Genomic DNA, 18,617 nt, shown 5'->3' with positions numbered 1-18,617 from the left:
GAATGTTTTATGTTTAAATGCCCATTATGACAGTCACATAAATGGCCATTTTAATGGTTTTCATCCTATTGTGTTTGCCTTTTGACTCTCTGATCACTTGAGAAATGCCTTAGAATAGTGACGCTAGCAGGAACCTTGATATATTTAGATCTCATACTTATCTTCTTTTTTTACCCTCCCTTGAACCATTGCCCAGATCAACCCGTTATCAGCTCTTGCCTGAGTTATTTTGACAGCATTTTGATTGGTCCCTCTGCCTTCATATTCAGCTCATCCAGTTCACCGTCCAGCGATCTTCCTAAGAGACATATATGATCATGGCAGCCCCCTTATTCACACCCCCCGGTGGTTCCCCATCACCCAGGACAAAGTCTTACATTCTTTGGAGAACTCATATGGTCACTTATAATCTGTCCTTGCTTGTTCTTTCTGCCACATTTCTTTCCACTCTTAAAGTATTATATTGCTCCTCTCTTCCTTCGTACTGATATTTCCTGGAACGTCCCACTCTCCCTTGTCAAATGGATGAGCTCCAAATTATCCTTCCAGGTGGGAGAAATATCACCTTGTAATGAAGTCTCTCCTGGACTCAGATCCTCAGCATACCCAGGCCCTCTAACTCACTTTATCTCACAGCATTTCAATTCTGCTTCCTGGAATTTATGAATTATATATATAATGTATCTCATATATTAATATATATGTATATGTATGTGTATACATTACATATATAATAAAATGTCTGTGTTTTCAGTGCTTGAAATTTAGTGTACACTTAATAATAAGTATCTCTTGAGTTGATCTGAGTTAAACTGAATCCCTTAAGATCCAGAGATTAGAAAAACTGGCCTTTCAAGTTACTTCTGGAAAAGTAAAGTATAAAAGTGTACTCAAGATAGGAAGAGGTCCAACAATACAGGACCTTTTCATAGAAAAATCAATTTTGGGGTGCTTTTTTGTGAATAAATCAAAACCCCTACAATCTGCTATTCTAGCTGTGGGATCTTAAAATCCACATTAGTGATTGTTGATCAAATCCAAAAAATAGTTCTCAGCTTCTGATGTTAAAACACTGCCTTTCCTCATATGCCAACACCTCTATATTTTCTTTGTTTTCATTATACTAAGCATCTTTTTTGTTCTTCCCTGGACATTTGCCTGGGAGGCTGGGGCAAGCTATAAATAATAGTCATCATCATTATAAGACATTATTTACACAGTCTATTTTTAGAGCTGAGGACTAACTCACAAGCATGCCCATTATGACCCTGATAGAGATGCAGCGATTTCTTGGGGAGAGTCTTGGGCTCTTGAATATTTTACCTGCCTCAATAGTGTCACTCATGTGGTGTGACTGCTCAGATGGCAGCTGCTTCATCCGATAAACTCCATCAAACTGCTTCCCATCTGCTAATGGGAAAGGAAATGGAAGAGTTTTTAAAATATGGTGATTTTTATGTCGTTACACATGAATGCAATTGGTTTTCTGATTTCCACATTTCATGTATACCCAGGCATTCATGAATCTATTTAATTTGTTTTTTAGTTTTAGAATAAAAGGAACTTTACCTTTTATAACATTTAGATATTTTAGGGTCTTCAAAGAATCTCAGCGCAGAAGGGGCCTTAGAGAAACGGAGGCCCAGGAAGGAAAGGTGATTTCCCAAGTTCATATGGGAAATGAATGGAAGAAGTATGATTTGAAACATGGTGTGCTGGTTCCAGTCTCATTTCTCTCCCTGATGCTGAACAAATCTTCACCCAAATTCTGATTTAAGCGCTAAAGTTTTCACCGTGTCGTATATCTAGGATGCTAGGCTTCTGTATATAGATTATCCAGTTTCTCATAAATCCCAAAACTATTTTACTGGCCTGAATTGGATCTTGTCCCTAAGAAGGATGAGTCTATCTAGTGAAAGACCCAGGCCGATTCTGGAGACAAGACTCTGAAACTACCATTGTAAACAGGCAGAATGATCTGGTAGGAAGAGCTTCGTGTCCTAAATCCTAGGTTCTAGGAACAGTTCTACTTTATTTGTTGTATGATTTGGGGCAGGTGAGTAAAGTTCTCTTGTTTCAATGCTTTTATTTGTTCACCATGGATAATAAACGCCTGCCCTGCCTACCCGGGAGGAATTTTGAGAGAATCAGATGAAACGACAGATGTGAAAAGACTGTGCAAAAAGCTACATGAAACATCATTATCTCATGCAGCAACAGCACAGCAGAATATTTTGCTTTTGTTTATTGCCAAAGGGGCATGCATGGTAATTTGATGCTGATTTCCTGCAGGTCGTCAGGTTTTCTTTGGCCCTTATTTTTATCCTACCAAACATCATTGAAGTTTGGAACAAATTTTATATTTTCACATATTTAAGGATTTGTTTAGCACTTACTATACGTCAGACACTCTGATAGGTGCTAGGGATACAAGGAAGGATGCTCTTGTGAAGTCACTGCCCAGAGGGGAAACAGACATGAAAACACCTACAAAATTGCCTTATGGTATGAGAAGCAAGTTAAGGAACTTAGGGACAGGCATTTAACCTAGTCTGTGAGAGGGCTTTCAGGAAAAATTGTATTTTTTCCTATGTAGGACTGATCCAGGGGAGGAAAAGGGAAAATTAGAAATAACAAATATATCGGGATGTTGATTTGGGACATTATGAATACTTTGGTTTGACAGTAGATTGGGGAATGAGACAGTAGATTTAGATGGTGGTCATTACAGAGAGATTTTCTGATATTCTAAGGAGCTTATACCAGTTGTTGAAAGAGAACAGGAATTTTTCATTAAAGTTTAATTTTAGCATGCATCCATTTCCTCTTTCCTGTCTTTTGTCCTGATCCAAGCACATTACACTACAGAGTAATGATGGAGAGGTGCTTACTCCATTCTAAGGAATACGTATACAAAGAATAATGTAACAAATATCCATGTTCCCATCACCCAGAATATTATTTTGTTATTAGCACTTCATTTTTTTTTCTATTAAATAGTAGGATATTAATGATCAACTGGAAATTCTTATGCTCCCAAGGGTGGTAGAAACTTCTAATGCTAAATCACTCTGGTTCTCTCCTTCTGGCCACTGGGAGGATTACACTCTTCCTCCTTGGTAGGACCATATCATCCGTTCTGGCCAGTGGTTGGTGGGCAGACATGTCACTTCTGGGTTGGAACACGTAATTACCAGTGTGAGACCTTTCAACAACTTTCATCCTCCTGTTGCAAAATACGATGCTCATCATCCTAGGTCCTGGAGTAAGAAGGACATTGAGAAGCTATCCCGCCACTAGCACCGATGCATGACGGACACATGATGGAGTTGTAAATACATCCTTGTTGTTTAAGCCACTGAGATTTTGGAGTTGTTTATTACTACAGCATTACCTTACCTAGCCCATCTGATACATCTTCCAGCCCAATTCCCCTTCCTCCCCATCCAGAGAAAACGCTTTCATAAAGTTGTTGGGAATCTTTCCACTCACACTTTCTAAATTTTCTAAATAAGGATGTATACTTACTATATTGTATTATACTGTATGATTTTAAAGTTTCCATAAATGCTATCAAATGGTATTCTGGTTCTAAGTTTTATTCACTCAACTGTGTGGATTATTAAAACTATCCATCATGATAGCTACATAATTCTGTAGACTATGTACCTGTGGAGTTTTACCCAATAGTGACTAATTCTTCTTCAAAATGGTTCTATTATTTTATTACTCAGAGGACCAATGTAAAAGTGTGCTTACATCTCCACATATTTCCCAACTTTTCTATTGTCAAACTTTCTGGTATGTTTTTATTTGTGAAATGTAATTTTATTGTTTTCATGGACATTTTATTGGTTACTGGGACAGGCTCTTTTCACATGTTTACTGATTTTTTCAGGTTTTCTCTTCTGTAAAATAGCCGTTCATATCCTTTGCAATTTTATCTATTGTGCCATTTATAACTTATAAATTCATAGTTCAGCTATTATTTTGTTATCGATTTGTAAGAGTTAAAAAATTATATTCTGAATACTAATCCTTTGCCTATTATATGTATTACTAATTTCTTCATTTAATCTGTGACTTGCCTCTTAACTTTGTTTGTGGTGTCTTTTATCATATAGAAGGACTTAATTTTGAAGCTGTTAACTTATATTCTTTTATGATATCTGTTTTATTGGTTTCTTCTTTAAGAAAGCTTTTTCCAACTAAAGAGCAAAGAGATGTTTTCTAATATTTTCATCTAATAGTGTTAAATGTAGTTTTTCACTTTTGTTTACATCTTTGATATGTATGAAATATATTTGGGAGAATGATGTGAGAAAGGAATCTAATTATTTTCTTACAGGAAAAGCCACTGGTCTCAACAATGTTCTTTCTGCTTTGTTTTCCAATACCTCTCCTTACATGGATCAAGTTCACACTTAACTCTTTTTACACACTACACTGTTGTGATTAATCTATTTTTATAATACCCCTTGATATCTGATAAATAATGTGCCCGTTTTCTCCTGATTTTAAAGAAATTTCTTGGCTATGTTTGGACTTGTCTATTTTGCTATTCAAATATATGGACTTTTGAATATATATCCCGATGAAATTCTTTATTATTTCTAAGTATTTGTCTTTCTGTTTGGCTTCTCTATATAGACCAAGGGTTGGCAAACTACAACATATGGATAAAGTCTAAAAATACTTGATATACAGTTGACCCTTGAACAACATGGGGGTGGGGCACTGACATCACCCCCTTCCATCCCCGAGCAGTCAAAAATCCACATGTAAATTTATGGCTAGCTGTCTTTATCCATGGTTCTGCATCTATGGGTTCACCCAACCATATGTAGTACATATTTATTCAAAAACTCCACGTATAAATTGACCCATGCAGTTCAAACCCATGTTATTCAAGAGTCAACTGTAATTCATTTTCTTTCTTTTGTCTTAATCAGTCATGGTAGGGGGTTAAATATTTTGTTAGGCTTTTTAGAATGCAAGATTTTGATTTTACTGATTATCATGAATGAATTTTCTACATCTGTTTGTTTTTTTCATTTATGCCTCAGATATTGAGTTGAGCTAGTCATACTTTATGACCCCTATGTTCCGTTTTCAATTAATCTAACTCTCATCTTTATCATTTCTCATCTTCTACTTTTGGGGAGTGTATTCTGTTTCTGTTTTTTTTCTAGTTTCTTGAAAAGAAAACTCAACTCACTTTTATTCTGTATTTTTAAATTTCTGAGTGAACGGATTTAACAGTACAAATTATTTTCTAACTGCTGCTTTAGTTATATCCCAGCAAGTGTGATATGTGAATACCATTAACATTATACAATGTAGATCTTACTTTGGTATTAGGTACTAAATTTAGTTTTCTTTTAAAAGCATTTGGAGTGTATTTTTTAGCTTGGAAGATTTTCAGTTTGGGAAGTTTCTATCAACATATCTTCAAGCTCACTGATTCTTTCCTCAGCCATGTCCAGTCTACTGATGACTCCATCAAGAGCGTTCTTCATTTCTTTGACAGTGTTTTTAATGTTTAGCATTTTAAAAATTATTTCTTAGAGTTTCCCATCTACTCTTGTACATTGTCCATTTTTTCCATTAGAATCTTTAGTATATTAATCATAGTTATTTAAATTCCTGGTCTGATAATTCCAAAATCTCTGCCACATCTGAGTCTGACTCTGACACTTGCTTTGTCTCTTCCACAGTGTTTTGTTTGTTTGTTTTGTGTGTGTGTGTTTTATTTGTATTTCACTTTTTAGAATTTCTTGTAAAATTTGTTGTTGAAAGCCTACATGATGTGTCAGGTAAAAGGAACTGAGATGTGAGGTTTTATATTTATCTGGCTAGAAGTTAGACTGTGTTATCGTTTTCTGTAGCTTTGATATCATAGGCTAAAATTTCTTCTAGAATCCTTGTTTTGTCTCTCCTGTTATCTTTGGGTTTCCTTAGAGATTCCTTCTTAAATAGGGTCTGAGGCTTGAAGTTCTTTTGGCTATAATCTCTGGCTATTATACAATAGCCTTGTTGATGCTGTGATAAGATGCTGGCGAAGAGGAAATATTCTATAATCCTGTAATTAAATCTTACTCCTGTAAGTGAGGGTGTCTGTGTACGGTTAGGTCTCTAGGAGTTTTTCTCTCTTGAGCAAGTCCTCACCTAGCCTCCATCAACTAGTCAATAACTTTTTAAGTGTTCCTACCAGGCTCCACATGTGACTTCTGCTTTTAGTAAGCTGTGATTCTCTGCATCTGCCTGTCTCTCCAATTTTCAGGCCCTGTGACCTCAATTCTCTGATGGATCTATGAAAGGTTGATTTTCAATTTGTCCATTTTTGCTGTTGTTGCTGTGAGGATGGGAGTGAAGACTTTCAAATTCTTTACGTATTGAACTGTAAACTGGAAGTCTCCACCTTTGAATTTTTAATATGTGTGTGTGTGTGTGTGTGTGTGTGTACACGTATATATTTGTTTATTTTCGTTTTTACTTGCATTTTGGTCAAAGAACACATTTTCACTTGTGTCCTAATAGTCAATTTTTAGAAACAGTTCTTGTGTACCTGAAAAGGATTCATAGTCTCCATGTTTGGAGTGTCATGAGTTTTTTCATTGGCTTATATTTCTAGAATTTATTTTTCTTTTCTCATATTGACTTTTTCTTTACAGTGTGATTTCTATTTACTTCTCTATTTCTGCAAAGATTTAAAATACTTATTTTATAGTCTTAAAAATTGTCCCATTATCTCTAGGATAATTTGCTGTTCCTCTTGCCTCTTCTTCCTGTTTATTCATTTTCTCATATGGTTTACGATTTTGGCTATGATCTTGTTGTCGGTGAGGATATTTTCCATAGGAAAACCATGTGACTTGCTTTAGGTGACAGTTTCTCAGCTGCATTTGCTGGGACTTTATGGATTTAAGTGAACTGGACTAATGTTTATGTTAACATTTCTTTTGGGTCCTGAACTAATCAGGTGGCTTAAATTTGGACCCCTCCTGTGTTCTGATTACTTGCACGTGTGTCTATTTCCACCCACTGGCCTAGGTGAATAGAAAGCTTTATTACCTCTTTCTTGGGTTAGGTGGGCAGTGATTTTCTTGCAAACGGCAATGCTAATGGCTGCAGAATCAATTCATGTCACTCAGTGCCAGCTGCCCACCCACATGGGGTTGCTGGCTGAATTTCCCTCTCTGTGTGGGCATTAATCTCTAGTGCCAAATGTTACGGCCTATAAGAGGCTCCAATTTCCCTATAACACTGTTCAGCTTTAACTATCACTTACCAATTTTGAGGTTTCTTTCTTAATTTTTTCAGAATTTGGAATTTTCCTTTTTTGGTCTCAGGCTATGAATTTACAGTTGCTAGGTAATTTATTTTTCCATCTTAAATCCAACATTTCTATTGTGTTTTGAGTAAGGGGAGTGTCTCCCACTTCAGCTCAGCCTGCCTTACTTTTCAGAGGATGAGAGACATATATATTCTGAAAGGAACACACAAACTTGTGAGCAGATCTTTAAGGAAGGCTCTGCTGTGGTCAGCTGGACAAACTGTAGGGGCACTGGAAACACTGATCTGAAGCTGGCTTATTCTTGACTCTCAAATCATGCCACCTAGTTAGCCAAAAGTCAGCCCTGCCTGGTGCTACAACTAAGCCTTCCACTGCAGCTTTCCTTTGGCTTCTGAAGTCACTGAAGACCACACCTGACTCTCCAGGACCCGTTCGGGTAACGCCTGCTGTGCATGGTGGCGAATTTGACTCCCAGTAGACGCCTCCTCCTGTAGTGTGTGCTTAGCCCCTGTGAAGCCCTCTGTCCATCCCCACAGGAAGACGTGATGCCTCCACTTTGAGCTGCAGCCACATTTGTTGCCCCAGATGTTCATGCCTTTAGAACACGTGTCCTCTTTTTCTCAATCTGGGTCAGTCCCTGGGCTTAAAGCTTTAGCTAACATACGTAATGGAAGCTAAAGATACCTGAAAATAAAGAAGACTTTTTCTGTCCCCAAATTCATAAACTCCAAAAGAAAAGAGTTATCACTCTAGCAAGATGTCTTCAGGATTTTAAGGAAATGTGTCTTTCAGTTCACATTTAAAATATTTGTTTAAAGAAAATGATCCATACCCTGAGGTGACTGAGTAATGAAAATAATGCCATGTGAGTTCATTAGTCTCTAATATGATTTTTCTCCTCATTTTATTTGCCAATAAGGAAAGATTCTCCAAATGATGTATTTCAGAGGCTGAGGAGAAGGAATTATGATTGGTTTCTTCATGGCTATTATCAACCATAAGAGAAAAATTCAACGAGTTTGCAATTTTCAAAGAAGTGGAGACATTACTTTGTTAATGTCTATTCAGTTCATTTTTCTATTAGGGGAATTGAAAATTTGAGTGTAGTTGCAGAGAACTGACTGGAGAAAGCTTAAATTGCAATACAGGGGCATTTCTCCAACTGTAGAACTATTTTGAAGTTGCTTATAGTAAATGTGGGAATATGAGTAGGAACTGTAGCCTTGTTCCCTAGAATTGCACACTTATACTAAATGAAGACTTTTGGCAAAAATCACTATTGTCGTCAAAAAAGCAGTTATTAAGTGACCATCTGTGCAGAGTTCTTTACAGAGGCTGGAAATAAACAAAGGCTCAATTAACGATGATGTAAGAACTTATTGGTGTTGTTAAAGGGGGATGATCATGTTACCTGAAGGACATTCAGGTACCTGAACAGGTAAATCATTTATATAAAGACCTGGTATGCTGAAATTCAGTGTAGGCCAAAAGGATGTGTTGTAAAAAACACTGGAATGAGAGTCAGGAGAACTGGGTTGTAATCCATTTTGATATCACTCAGCTGAGAGAACTTAGGAATTACCCAGCCTCCCTGGGCTTCACTTTCCTCACGTGAAGTTGGACAAAATTCAGAAGCTAGACAACAATTATTGATGAAAAAGTCACATCCGGTTTCTTTACACATAAGCAATACAACATGAGTCCCTGCCTCCCAGAAGACCTGTATATTCAAGAAAAACAATAAACCAGAAGTGACATAGTCAAGACAATGACAACAGTAGAAGGATTTCTGGCTGACATTACCGAATAGCTGCAGAATAAAGCAGGAATTGGAGAAGGTGGGCCACCAGGTGCAACTTCCAGAGGGAGGTACTGGAAAACGTATCTGAAAAGAAGGGCAGTCTATGAACCAGTGAAAACAGGAATCCAAGTTGGGTGAAGGCATGAGTAAAAGCCTGGGTGGGGCTGGTGTCAAATTAGGGATCAACCACGGGGTGCTGATCCTGGGGAAGGAAAGGCACTAGGAACCCATGACGATAATTTCCATAAAGAACAGTTGTGCAAGGTCTGCCAGGGAGGGAAGGAAGCTGAGTTCCTTGTGGCCCCAGAGGACAGCAGTATGGCTAGGTGACATTAGAAGGAGGCAGAGCTCGGCAGGCCCGAGGGACACGCTCAGTGCCTGGAAGGCAGTGTAGCTGTTCCAGCCCTGAAATTGCACCAACTGGCTGAGTGATCGAGCAGCTCATTGTGGCTTTCTGGCCCTGTTTCACGCATGTACCACAATAGATGCGTGTTCCAGGAATTTTCAAGGTCCTTTTTATTTCTCTTTGATTTTGAGGGAGAACTTTCTGCTAGAGCAGCACAAATTGCAGAGGAATAGTTAGTGTAGCAGGGATTTCACTTTCACTGGACACATTCAGGCAGGGTTGCTTGGCCACCTGGCAAGGCTGCTTGTTGGGGGGAGGTAATTTCTACACTGGGTCAGCTCCTTCTGTCGTTGAGATTCTCTGGGTTCTAGGAAGCGTCAGCGAGAGTGGGGAGACCTGGCCGGGAGAGGAGTTGAGTCATCCTGAGCTTGAGCGCAGGTCTGGAAATGCACTGCTGGCAGCAACATGAAGATCCGCTGGGCCAAAGGTACCTGAGAGAAGGCTGCAGCAGCCTGAGCTGGCAGGGATGACGGACGGAGGAAGGTGGGTGCTGCTGAGGCTCTGATGGAAGGCCAGAGCCAACTGGCCGAGAGTTCGCGTGTAGAGGGGAAAGGAGAGGATGACAGGCCATTCCTGGAATGGGAGGAGAGACTCCACGTGGGCGAACACATCCCAGGGAAGATGAACGAGTGCTTCTGTCCCTGCCAAGTTCACTGGGCGGTGGGATGGAACCTTTGGTTTATGACTCTATTTCATGAATCCTTGCCTGTGAAAGCTGTTCAGGGCATCAGTGGGAGGGCAGAGACACAGCCCACCCATTTGTGACACATAGAGCCCAGCCCTCTAAGGAAATAGAGCCGCGTACTCAGAGCTGGAACACCGGCAGTCAAGAACAGGCCCAAACTGAAGACGGAAGCAGGATATGTCAATGCAGCCCATTTAATCTGTCCTGTAAACCTGGAGGCCTTAAAATCTGTGCCTTGATCCCAATGCCAACCCTCAGATTTTCCCTGGAGGCTCAAGGATGGGTAGTCATCTGGGAGACATGAAACTGGGGATTGGGTGAAAATGTTCTGTTTTCACTTGGTAAGGAAAACAACTTAAATCTCGATAGTTTTCCAAATAGCTGTGCTAAAGCAACCACATTAATATTTAGGAATCTCAAGAATTGGCCTGTCATCCTCGTGACAAAATAACACAGACGCAGGAGAGGAACGGAAAGGGTTCTATGGGGGCACAGAGGAAAGAGACAGAGGGGGTGGTGTGAGCAAAGTATAAGCCCAGGTAGGCTCACTTTAATAATAATAATAATAATACTTTAGAAGAGAGTTCATGGAAACTCATCTCTGGGTAGGAGTTTTCTGTTTCCACAGTGGCACCCATGTCCTTGCGTTTATTCTGATCTGTGCTTATGCATATTCACACTCCAGCCCAGCCACACACAGTCCCACTGGCACAAGCGCCTTCCCATGAAACCCCCTTGCAGCTGGCCCTCCCAGGACAGCGAGGCACACAGCAGACACCACTCGATGGGGCTTTGGAAGTTTCTCAAATTGTTTTCGTAAAGACACTTGCTTCATAACCAGATTTCTTCCTGCTTCGTAGACACTGTGCTGAGTGCTGCCCCCCAGCCAAGTCCGTGCGAGCCTGGAGCCTGACAGCTGCCGATAGAGAAAGCTGACCAGCAAACAAGGCCAGAGGCCACTGATGGGATGTTCTGGAATTCCTGAAAATGGCCCGGCTGGGGCTACTTCCTCAACTCCCAGCAATGATGGTCCTACACAAAGGCCATTTTGTGCCACTTGTATAGAGACCCTTCTCGTTGCTTCTGCCTGCTGGTTCTTATCTGATCTCATGTCTTGGCCAGGCTGATGTCCCAGTTTCTCCTCATCTCCACTTTCAATTCACATTCACTGTGTCCACTGAGGCTCAGCCCTCGATACTCAGAGTCTAAGAACTCAGAACAAAGAGGGGAAGAAAAATGGGCTGCAGAGAGGCATTAGGACAGATGGGAGGAGGAAGAGACCTCTGCTTCAAATAAAAGAGCCATTTTTTAATTAGGAAGCTGTGCTGCATCTTCTGAGAGACTCTAATTTTGGAAAAATTTATCCTCGGAAAGGGACTGGGCCGATTAAAGAAAGAAATGAGAAATAATACTTAAAGGTAGGTTGGGACAGATCAGGGAGTCAGTTAAATGTCAGGTTAACGTATACAAAAATAAACTCAAAATGGATTAGAGACCTAAATGTAAGGCCAGACACTCTAAGACTCTTAAAGGAAAACATCAGAACACTCTATGACATAAATCACAGCAAGATCCTTTTTGACCCACTTCCTAGAGAAATGGAAATAAAAAAAAAAACAAACAAATGGGACCTAATGAAACTTAAAAGCTTTTGCACAGCAAAGGAAACCATAAACAAGACCAAAAGACAACCCTCAAAATGGGAGAAAATATTTGCAAATGAAGCAGCTGACAAAGGATTAATCTCCAAAATATACAAACAGCTCATGCAGCTCAATATCAACAAAACAAACAATCCAATCCAAAAATGGGCAGAAGACCTAAATAGACAGTTCTCCAAAGAAGATATACAGATTGCCAACAAACACATGAAAGGATGCTCAACATCACTAATCATCAGAGAAATGCAAATCAAAACTACAGCGAGGTATCACCTCACACCAGTCAGAATGGCCATCATCAAAAAATCTACAAACAATAAATGCTGGAGAGGGTGTGGAGAAAAGGGAACCCTCTTGCACTCTTGGTGGGAATGTAAATTGATATGGCCACTATGGAGAACAGTATGGAGGTTCCTTAAAAAACTAAAATTAGAACTACTGTATGACCCAGCAATCCCACTACTGGGCATATACCCTGAGAAAACCATAATTCAAAAAGAGTCATGTACCACAATGTTCATTGCAGCTCTATTTACAATAGCCAGGACATAGAAGCAACCTAAGTGTCCATTGACAGATGAATGGATAAAGAAGATGTGGTACATCTATACAATGGAATATTACTCAGCCATAAAAAGAAATGAAATTGAGTTATTTGTAGAGAGGTGGATGGACCTAGAGTCTGTTATACAGAGTGAAGTAAGTCAGAAAGAGAAAAACAGATACTGTATGCTTACACATATATACGGAATCTAAAAAAAAAAAAAAAGGTTCTGAAGAACCTAGGGGCAGGACAGGAATAAAGACACAGACGTAAAGAATGGACTTGAGGACAAGGGGAGGGGGAAGGGTAAGCTGGGAAGAAGTGAGAGAGTGGCATGGACATATATACACTACCGAATGTAAAATAGATAGCTAGTGGGAAGCAGCTCCATAGCACAGGGAGATCAGCTTGGTGCTTTGAGACCACCTAGAGGGGTGGGATAGGGAGGGTGGGAGGGAGACGGAAGAGGGAGGAGATATGGGGATATATGTATACTTATAGCTGATTCACTTTGTTATACAGCAGAAACTAACACACCATTGTAAATCAATTATACTCCAATAAAGATTTTAAAAAAAAATGTCAGGTTAAGTAATTTCCTGAGATTTTATCCCATTTTCCTCTTCGTCCTACTCATCTTTCTTCTCAGTACAATTTATTGAAAGACTACTGTAGGAGGAGGTCACAAGGTTAACTCTCACAGCAACTTGGATTTGCAGAGAAAATTGTATTTCTTTTTAATTTGTGGATAACTAAATGGCCTTGCTCCCAAATCTTTACACGCTGGTTAGCTAGAATAAAAGAAACCACACCCACACACATGCCGAACACATGCATATATACACACACTTTATAGAACAAAACAAAAACTAGCCAGACCGAAATTTCAGTCTGGTGTAAAGCTCAGTCTGATCTTAAAATTTAAATTGTCTCTTGAGGCATTATTCAATGTCTTGGATAAAAACTGCTCCACCTTTTGGGGACACCCCCCCCCATACCCCATTTCATGCTCCTCTGCGTGGGACAGAGCCTGGGCATGCGGGGGAAATTACTGTGGCCTCTGACATTGGGAGGGCTGAGGTCCCTGGCATTATTCTGGTCCTCAGAGTTGCACTGGGTCCCAGCCTAAGAAATCTCCCCTCTCCAAGCCACTGACAGCAGGAATGTCCAAGAGACAGCTCACCCTGTCTGAGCTACGTTAGCAGCAGCATTCTTACTCTACAGAAGTTAAAGAGGGATAGAATCTTTAAATCTGAAGACCCAAAAGGCGCTGCTTGGGATGAATTTATAAATAAATAAATAAACTAATTAATTAATTAATTAAAATAAATAAATAAATAGTGATGGACATCCAGACCCATGCTGGTAAAAGCTCAGACTAAAAGAAAAGAGAAATTCTTCAAAGTTTCCAAAGATAGAAAAATAGTAATCAGGATACCTTCAGGGGCTTGAAGATTAGATAATCACCTAACTTCTCCTTGGCAAAGTTGGATGCAAAAAACAACAGAACACAGTGCTTCAATGTTACAAGATAAAAAATTATTTTGAAACTGGAATCGTAGAACTGATTCAAACTAAAGTTCAAATGAGAGGACAAAGTAAAGATGTTTGGGGCAATGCAAGGACTCATAAAATTTACCATTCAGAGAAATTTTCACCATAGATTCCGGCAAAATAAGTAATAAATTCAAGAAAGTTTTAAAAAGGTTTAAAAAGCTTTTAAAAAGTGGCCTTGCAATAAATAAATAACCTATGACAAACAAAACTACCACACAAACATCAACAACCAATAAAACTTATAGTTGAAGTGACTGTTTTTGCATAATTTTAAAATATTTTAGCACCAATATGGATCTTAAGATAGAAGAAAGCTAGGGTTAGAGAGAGGAGGGGAATGAAACTTTACCAAGGTTTTTATACTGTTAAGGTAAAGGATATGGATACCAACAGGCTCAGAGGTTGATCTGAAGGGCAATGATATAAGAGTTTTCATTATCAAACGTTAAATAGGAAGTACAAATATTGAAATACGAGATAAACAAAACAAATGAACAAATATAACAAAACAGAAACAGACTCACAGATACAAAGAATAAATTCATGGTCAGAGGGGAGGGGAGGGGCAAAATGGGTGGAGGGGATTAAGAGATGTAAACTACCAGTTACAAAATAAATAAGTCACAGGGTATACAGCACAGGGGATATAATCAACATTTTATGATAACTTTGTATGGTGTGTATTCTGTAAAAGTATTGAATCACTATGTTGTACACCTGAGACTAATGTAATATTGTAAGTCAACTACAAAAAAATATATACTAGGAAACAAAATGAACAAGGGAAACTCAATTGATTAAAATAAAAATAGGACAGAGAAATAAAAAGAGACACTAAATAGAAAATATGAGTACAAAAATAATTCCAGCAGACGTAATTTCAATGAATATGAAAGGAAAAGATCCTTAGATCGGGTGCCAACTCTGTACTGCTTTCAAGCAGCACCCCTAAAATGGAAGGAAACATAAAAGGCAAAACTTAAAGTGACTCTTTTTTTTTTTTTAATTTAACGTCTTTATTGGAGTATAATTGTTTTACAACATTGTGTTAGTTTCTGCTTTATAACAAAGTGAATCAGCTATATGTATACATATATCCCCATATCTCCTCCCTCTTGTGTCTCTCTCTCACCCTCCCTATCCCATCCCTCTAGGTGGTCACAAAGCACCAAGCTGATCTTCCTGTGCTATGTGGCTGCTTCCCACTAGCTATCTATTTTACATTTGGTAGTGTATATATGTCCATGCCACTCTCTCACTTTGTCCCAGCTTACCCTTCCCCCTCCCCGTGTCCTCAAGTCCATTCTCTACATCTGCATCTTTATTCCTGTCCTGCCCCTAGGTTTGTCAGAACCATTTCTTTTTTTTGTTTTTTGTTTTAGATTCCATATATATGTGTTAGCATACGGTATCTGTTTTTCTCTTTCTGACTTACTTCACTCTGTATGACAGACTCTAGTTCCATTCACCTCACTACAAATAACTCAATTTCATTTCTTTTTATGTCTGAGTAATATTCCACTGTATATATGTGACACATCTTCTTTATCCATTCATCTGTCGATGGACACTTAGGTTGCTTCCATGTAAAGTGACTCTTTTATCTATAACAGGCACACGGTTGTGGTACAAATGCCAAAATAGAAATGTTAATTTTAGGCAAGAGAGAATTCAAAGTGAAGATTTCTAAGGAAGACAACAGAGAGATAAAATATTTAATAAAATTATAATCCTTAAGTAGTTACGAACCATGGATTTTTAGCCCTCTAACAATCTTGCTTCAAAATATTAGGAGAAAAACTGACAAATTTTAAGGGAAATCCACATTCATGTAGGAAATTTTAATACCTATTGTTCTGAAATTAGCAGATTAAGTAAACCATAAAAAAGGATTGAGAGCCAGCTTCCCAAACCTACCCACAGCGTCGGCTGCAGATGGGTCACTGAAGTGCTGAGATACTGACCCCCGTGGCCATGGAGTGGCCTGGTGGGACCCGAGGCAGACACAGCCTCCAATCAATTACCTCTGATTTCAGGCAGCCTTGTTCATTTTCCAAAGGTGCCATCCAAACAAATTTCTGTGTGATCTGTGCTCTGACCTGAACAAATTTGGGAACGATGGAGAATAATTAACTAGGATCTGATACATGATATGCTGGGACACGTGTGTATGATATATTACATATATTTGTATTCTATGTATTTACATGTAACTTATGTGAAACTATACCAGTAAAGAGGGAGAACACATTTTTTTTTCAAGAACATAAAAACAAAAATTGACAATGTGTTATATCTAGAAGAAAATCTTAATAAAATATATATAAAAACATTCCCTTAGATCTTATTCTCTAGCTATAATGTAATAAAATTAGAAAATACATCAAAAGGTTGGCTTACACTAAAAATACATTAATTTTAAATTTAAAAAAATTTTACATACCATCCTGCTACTTTTTGTGCATTTTTTTGTATGTTATATTTCAATAAAAAATGCTACTTAAAAGATTTTAAATGTTTTGAATTAAAGAGAAAATAAAAATATCTATTCTAAAATTTGAGTGTATTACATTTTAAAACTTTAGAATGTTGGTTTAGTAGTATTCACAGGAAAATATGTAATCTTACTTTCATATAAGAGAAAAAGGAAATATTTAGAATAAAAGAAGTATGCATACAGTTAAGGAAAGTAAGAAAAAACATCAAAACAAATAAAAATAAAATAGAAGAATATTTTAACAAATATAGAAGCAAAAATATGGACATTAGAAAAAAGTGACAAAAAGATGAACAGTTAAAAGAAGTGATGGTTCTTTGAAAACATCAATAAAATAGAAAATCACTGACAAATTAATCCAAAAAAACAACAACAACAAAAAAGGAAAAAATGGAAAGGAATACGTGGATATTAGAAAATGAGAATGATTGAAATGATATAATAATACTAATTTGTTTCAATGGAAACTGAAAAACTAGAAAACATGGGTAATTTTCCTAGTAACATACAATTTAGCAAAATTGAATCAATAAAAGTTCACACACCTGTCTATTAACATGAGAGAAATGGAAAAAGCAGCCAAGATCTCGCCCTATAAGAGTCCTATCCAGGTTGCTTTTATAAATGAGGTAATTCCTTGTGCTGTACTAATTGTTCTGGAGCAGGAAAAGATGGACACTTCACAGCCAGTTTAATGATATCCTGATACTAAAACCTGAACTAGGCTAGTGCACACACACACACTCACACACACACTTGCACACACATATACACACACATTCACTCATCTTGGGCAATCTCACAAATATATTCAGAACAAAGAAACATCACACTTACCAAATTGAATTTTGCTGTGAATTAAAAGAATAATGCATTATGATAACTAAGGCCTCTCCTTTCCTACCCTTGCTATATAATAATGGTTCCCTGTCAGGAAAACAATGAAATTCACTATTTAGCACATAGAAGGACAAGAGGATTATTTTAAGAGGAGCCAGAGACATTTTTGATCACACACACATACACGCACACATGCTCTCCTCAGTAAGCTAAAAATAGAAGGAAACATCCTGACTCCCATAAAGTGAATCTATGTAGTTATACAATTCACTCAGTGAAATCAAATAATAAGAGGAATAAATATTAGAAAACAAAAATAGATATTTGCAGGCCATTAAATCATTGAGATGATTAAACTAACATACAAGAACAGCAAATTTTGTTCGGTGACTGAACTCAAGACCAACATAAAAATCTCAATAAATTCCAATAATAGTAACTATTACTTGAAAATCATAGGGAAAAACAAGCACTTTCTATAGCTATGAAAATGAATTAAAAATACCTGGGGAAAATTCTAACAAAAATATGGGTAGCCTATGTGAAGTAAATCAGAAAAGGATACCGAAGGATATAAAAAGAACACCTGAATAGAATAGACCTAACATTATTTTAAAAAATCACTTCGACTTTGCCACAGGTCAATTTATAAATTAAATGAAGCCCCATTTAGAATCCCGACAAGATTTTTTAATAAATGATACCTGACAAGTGGATTCAAATGTTTATATGGAATTTAAAATAAACATAACCTTAAAGCGCAGTCTTGTTTTTCAATCATGAAATGTAGGGTTTGGTTTGCTAATATGTAATTTATTTATACATACTTTTTTCAAATTTATTAGGTCTGTAATTTTATTTTGAGTGCCTTATAACATTTTGATATTAGTATTCAACTATAAAAATAATCAGGAAATGTTCCATCTCTTTCTGTGCTCTAAAAAAATGTAATAGCATATGAATTATTTAATCCTTAAAGGTCTGTTTTTTTTGTTTTTTGTTTTTTTTAATTTTTATTTATTATTTATTTATTATGTTTATTTTTGGCTGTGTTGGGTCTTCGTTTCTGTGTGAGGGCTTTCTCCAGTTGCGGCGAGTGGGGGCCACTCTTCATCGCGGTGCGCGGGCCTGTCACTATCGCGGCCTCTCTTGTTGCGGAGCAGAGGCTCCAGACGCTCAGGCTCAGTAGTTGTGGCTCACGGGCCCAGCTGCTCCGCGGCATGTGGGATCTTCCCAGACCAGGGCTCGAACCCGTGTCCCCTGCATTGGCAGGCAGATTCTCAACCACTGCGCCACCAGGGAAGCCCTAAAGGTCTGTTTTTTAAAATA

This window comes from Balaenoptera acutorostrata, chromosome 12, assembly GCF_949987535.1.
Source record: "Balaenoptera acutorostrata chromosome 12, mBalAcu1.1, whole genome shotgun sequence".
Taxonomy (NCBI): domain Eukaryota; kingdom Metazoa; phylum Chordata; class Mammalia; order Artiodactyla; family Balaenopteridae; genus Balaenoptera; species Balaenoptera acutorostrata.
The sequence above is the reverse complement of the archived record's forward strand: the minus strand, read 5'-3'. Positions refer to the sequence as shown.